We start from the raw sequence: 6,184 nt of genomic DNA on the forward strand, positions 1-6,184 counted from the left end.
TATCTATCTATCTATCTATCTATCTATCTATCTATCTATCTATCTATCTATCTACTTACCTAGCATCTATTTGTTGTTGTGTGTGCCTCATATATTCTGTTAACATCATTATGTAGTTATAAATATTTTCTCCTGTTCTGTGGATTGCTTCTTAATTCTCATCTATTTTACTCTGCAGAAGCTTCTAAGTTTGACATAATCCCCTTTGTCTGGCTTTTTTTTTTCTTTCTCATAGATGACTTTTTTTATTTTTTTCCATAATTTTATGGAGAAACAAATAGTAATGAGACAGTTTCACTTGTAATTAAGTGAATATATGTTCATGGTATAAATTTGGGGAATACAGAAATATGTAAGGGAAAAAAATCAGTCATGGTATTTTCATTTCATAAACACGAGACACTTCAAGTGACTCACCTTGTTTGCAGTAGTTGTGTTTATTAAGTCACCATGACTCTGAATTAGTGAGTAATAGTAACAGTGATGCCTTTGGGAGCACCTATGGGAGGAGGCTCTCAGTACAGGAGGTGATGGATGAGCTAAGGACTGAGGAATCAGCCTGACTTTGTCTGGCTTTTTTTGTCTATGCTTTTGGGGGGCTTATATATTTTATTTTGCCTATTCCTCATATCTTAGTGTTTCCCCTGTATTTTCTTCTAGCAGTTTAATAATTTCAGGTCTTTGATCCATTTCACGTTTTTGTACACTGGGAGAGGTAAGTGGGTAGGGTCATTTTCCTGCATGAGCGCATCATTTCCCCTATTAGCAACTGGCCTTTCTCCAGTGTATTCCACTAGTATCTTTGTCAAAATCAACTGGCTATTGTTAGGGTTTGTGCCTAGATGTCCCCCCAAAGCCTCATGCAGCCATAAGGTTTTCCAGAGTTGGCTAAATGTAGTGTGCGATGTTAGGATGCAATTAAATCAGTACACCCACCCTAGGCTGGGTAGCCTGCATACAATATAAGGGACAGAAAGTACTGTCTCCCCCTTGGTTGCTTGCTTTTGTGGTCTTCTGCCACCATGATCTGTTTCTGCTCTGGGATGCCCCTTTGCCATGTTACTCTGCCTTGGACCCAGCCACTTATGGACTGAAACCTCTACAGACTGAGCTAACTAAGCCTTTTCCCTTTGACTTCATTGTCAGGTGTTTTGTCCCAGCAATGAGAGGACAGTAACTAAGATAGCTACAAACACATGGATTTATGGCTGAACTTCCTATGCTGTTTCATTGGTCCATGTGTTTGGTTTTGTTAGTGTCACATTATTTTGATTCGCATATCTTTACAGTGTGTTTTGAAGTCTGATATTGTGATGTCTCCAACAATTTTTTTTCTCCTCAGGATTTCTTTGGTGATACTAGAACTTTTAGGATCCAATATAAATGCTGTACTTGTCTTTGCCTAGTTTTGTGAAATATGTCAATAAGTTTGCATTGAATCTGTACATCTCTTTGAGTGGCATAGACATTTTTACAAAATTAATTCTTGTAATCTGTGGGCCTATGCCCTCTATAATTTAATTGCTTTATATTTTTATTATAGACAATTTTCAATTTGTTGGTTAAAATGATTTGTGGTATTTGTGCATGTGGGTGTTGTGAATAGGATTTAAAATTTTTTTCAACTAATTTTTATTGGTATGTAAAATTGCTTTTTTTATTTGTTGATTTTGTATCTTGCAACTGTATAGAAATCATGTACAAGTTCCAGCAGTTCTTTTCAGCAGAATCTAGGGTTTCCTGCATGTAAGATGAATGGCCACTGCTGTTTCTATTTTTGGTTATTCAGTATGTTTTTTTCTCTAGAAATTTGTGAGTTTTCTTTTTTTCTTATTGCTGGTTTTCAGCAAGCTGATGGACCTGGATGTGGACTTTTGCTTCCGTTTTCTTTAGTTTCTGTAGGCTTGTGATCTTCTGCACATCGAGTTACTACTTTTAGCCAGTAATTTTGTGTCCTTTTTCATTGTCTTTTCTAGCCTTGTACTTTGCATTTTTGCACAGCATACAGGTTTATTTTTTGTTTTTTTTCCTTCTATACATAAATAGTTGCTATTGCTGTTTTCAAATTCTTAGAACTTCTCTTCTGCTGTATCTAATTTGCTTCTAACCTCATTCCATGTATTTTTTCATCTTAGGAAATTCTAGTTTTTATATCTTCATTTCTATCATGATTCCCAATTTCCTTTATAGTTGAGTATATTCTAATACATATACCTCCTCAAAATTTCTGTTAATTCTAGTCCCTAATTTCTAGGCATTTCTTTTGGTTAATTGTTCATTTCATTGAATGTATGGTAATTTTTGATTGGACACCTGTCAGGCTTATCTTGTTGAATGCTCAATTTTTTTCTTTTTTTCTGAGTGTTGAACTTTTTCCTGGCACACAAGTTACCTGAAGATGAATTAGGGCATTTTGAGGCTTGCTTTTAAGATGTCAAGGTGAATGCCTGGCTGCCTTCCTTGTATAGCTAGTTTGTCCCTACTACTAGCACAATCCTGCTGACAATACCACCCAGTGTCCCAGTATGCCAAGCTCCCTTCACTGGGACTGGTAAGAATATTAGCCTTTCAGCTCTGTGAGGTTCACAATTGTTTGGTTTACTGGTTTCCAGTCTTTCCTGTCTCATTAATTAGTACTCAACTCATTTCCTTTATTGCATGCAAATTAACATTAACCCCTCCCTCAAATCCTCGAGTGCTTCCTGCAGATCTCTGGAGCTCGCTTTGCTGCCGCAGCATCCTATTCACCACAGTCATCCTGAGCTCTTTAAATGCGGCAGGACCAGTGAGCTTTATTTTGGCTCCTCTGCCTGACAACTGCCTCTAGGCAGTAACCTGGGACAATCATAGGTTTATTTCTTCTGTTTTTCCTTGTTTAGAATCATGGCCCTGCACTGCAGTAGTTGCTCTGTGTGTCTTGTTTGGTGTTCTAGTTAATTATGGCAGTGAAGACAATTGGGAGTTCAGCCAATACATGCTGAGGCAGGGGGAAGCAACGTGTCTGATGAGCAAAAGTCACCTTGTATTACATACGGTGGAAAAGTTTTAGGAAAAGAATAGCTAAAACATACTACTTTTTTAGTTCTGAGAAAAAAGTTAGCCAAGGTTAATAAAACATTCAAAGTTGCTTTTCTTTATGTAGAGCTGTTCTATTTGTTGCTTGACTTTATCCCAATTTAATATAAAAATGAGCTATCCTTTATCTTTCCTGAGATGCTTCAATAATAACATCCACACTCTTTAGCTTCAAAATCCAAGTATGGTATTATCTGTTGATGATGCAGATTACCAGGATATAAAATGTCAGAACTTTCATCCCACAAATTGAGGTAAAAAAAGAAAGAAAGAAAAAAGAAAAAACCCAACTGATGGGATAGGAAAAATGAAAAAAAGCAGACTGTTTAATCAGTAGAGATCCTGAGCTCAAAACAAGGCAAAATGAGCTGAAGAAGTGAGCATGGACTTCTAACATGAGATTTCAACATTGCTACAGTTTGGTCCTCACTGCGCTCTGGAGGTCCTATGGAGGGCAGGATCCCTGGATGGGCTCCAGGGGGCACCCAGCGGGAGGCCTGTGGGTCGCTGGAAGTGCACCCTTGAAGGATACAGTGGGACTTCTCCTGTCTTCTCACGATCTCTGGCAATGAAGCGAATGGTTCTGTCTTCTCCCCTCTAGCTCTGCCATAGCACACAGTTTTCCGAGGGGCCCAGAAACACGGCCCATCAGTGATGGTCTGAAAAGTTCAGAACACTGAGCACAAGTAGACCTGTCCTCTTTGTAAGAGGATTGTGTCGGCTATTTGTTATAGTAACAGAAAGCTGACCAGTAGCTGACCAATGCACATCCACTGGCTTTGCTGACAGTAACAACTTGGGGGAGATGTTCTTACATCATGTATTACAGATGTGCAAACTGCTCGTTTTCCAAAGACAGAAGCATAGTCGGTTGGAAACCACACGCACTTTCTATTACTAAGCAAGTCGCTGGGCATTGTGGCAGAGCGGCGCACTGCATGACAGCAATTAGCAGCAGGCACTGGAGAGAACAAGGCACTCCCTTCCCTGGGCTGCCTTCTGTTCTGAGTTAGGGTCTTGCCACGCAGCCTGGGTTGGCCTTCAATAGTTGATCCTTCTGCCCCAGTGTGCCAAGGGCTGGGATTACAGGTATGTGGCTCCACTTCCTGAATTTTCTCTTTAAATGTGCAACATGCTACCCACCTCCACTTTATACTCAGAAGCTTTTGAGTCTTGTTTCTTTGGAAAGCAAAAACAATCAGAAGAGAATTTCTATCTGCAACTAAGATCAACTCTGATAACCAGGCCACCTGTATCTGAATGTAAAGATTCTGCCTTCTTTGTTCTGGAATGGAATCTGTCTCCAGTGGCGGCTGGGCCTCACTGCCGTGGATCCCATGCGACTCAAAGATGCTGCTTCCCGACGTGCCTCCTTCCCTTTATTGCCAAATATCCTGCTCTACTAGATGGAAACACTCCAACCAGTGCATACAGTCAGAACCTTTGTCTTGTTACTATAAAAAAATAGTAAGACCACCAACTGCTCACTTTTATTTTGGTTCATGACTGCACAAGAGAGAATCAGTTTTGATAATGTCTCTGTGACACATTTCTAGATGATTCTATTACCAATAGCTAGTAATTTATGGAGTGCATAGTCCACGATACTGTGCTAGATATTTGCATGCATTACTTTAAACTTCACAATGATCCTTAGAGAAGTGCTATTATCTTCATTTTACAGATAAAGAAATTCAGGCAGTTTTCACATTCTTAAAGTTTTGGATCGTGTATTTTCTAATCTCAATTGTATGCACAGTCATGTAAATGAAAAGTTTACTATTTTTATATTTAAATACTTAATAAATAAAAAAGTAGCATTAAATTGTTAAAAAATCCAAGTAATGTTCATCTTAATTTGCTACATAATTCACATTATCACATACCTTTAAATAGGATAAGTTTTATCTTCCAAAGAATACTGAAGAGTTCAAATTTTAATTTGGTCCAAGAATTTTATAGGCAAGCGTCTATACTAAAGGCACATTGGTCACTTTTTTTGTTCTCTTTCCAAATCTTTAATAAAAATATTAAATGGAACATTGTCATTCATTATGTCAATAGTAAATAAAATTACGCTGAGAATCAAGACAGTCATTATGCAGAATCTATTACATGTGTATTTCTTTGAACTTTACATACAAAAAGAGAAACTTATTTCCTGTGTGCACAAGCCCACCGCACAGACATCCAGGGGACTCTGCTGAGAGCCATTTATGTTTGGCTTTTCTTTCAATGAAAAGATGAAAGTCCACGCAGCATCAGCTCGGCCTTTTCTTAAATGCTGAAAAAAAACTCGGGGCACTGATTCTCAAAAAAGCTGAATGTGTGCACCACCTTCATGCATGCAAAAAGCGCCAGAGCCTATATGGCACCCCTAAAAGACAGACTTGATTGGGATAAGCTGGCCGCTGGGCATCTAGAACTGTTTACTGTCACAAAACTTACTCCTGTGGTGAGGGACTCTGTGCCTGGATTTTGGTGAGTACCTATTACGTTAAGCACCAGATGGACACCCCCCCAATTAAAAAACAAATACCTTGGGGAGATTATTTTATTCATCACTGCCAGGCACACAGCAGGTGCGAAATTTCTGAATGAACTCGACTGCTTTATATACTTCTTTTATATCGCCATCACTCTAGCAGGTCGTGTATGTAAGATTTGAAAAGATACGTATAGTGCAAAAAAGAATAAAGCAGCTGGGATAATATTTAAGGCAAAACAAAATTCTTATATAAACATTTAAAACACACACACGCATATAAATAGATTGGAAGGTGAAGAGAATATACAAAAGCGTGCAACATTTAGCAGTGGAAAATTCAATGTGTTTCTCAATATTCTTCAGTCTTACACTTAGAAGCAAAGTAACCCTAAACAGCTAATAGCCATGAACACACAAGTAGACAAATTTTCGTTAAAAACAGAATTACAGATTATTCTTCATGATCACAGCTTAGTTTTCAATATTCAAGTGAATAAAATTTTAGTATAATCACGATATTTTTTCCTGACAGTTATGAGTTAAAATACCTGGTATCACCTCCTGTTACATCCCCTCAGCTGAGACACAGGAGCTTCGTAGCAGTCCCACATGATACCACTT

Source organism: Octodon degus, unplaced genomic scaffold, assembly GCF_000260255.1.
Source record: "Octodon degus isolate 3935 unplaced genomic scaffold, OctDeg1.0 scaffold00057, whole genome shotgun sequence".
Lineage (NCBI taxonomy): Eukaryota > Metazoa > Chordata > Mammalia > Rodentia > Octodontidae > Octodon > Octodon degus.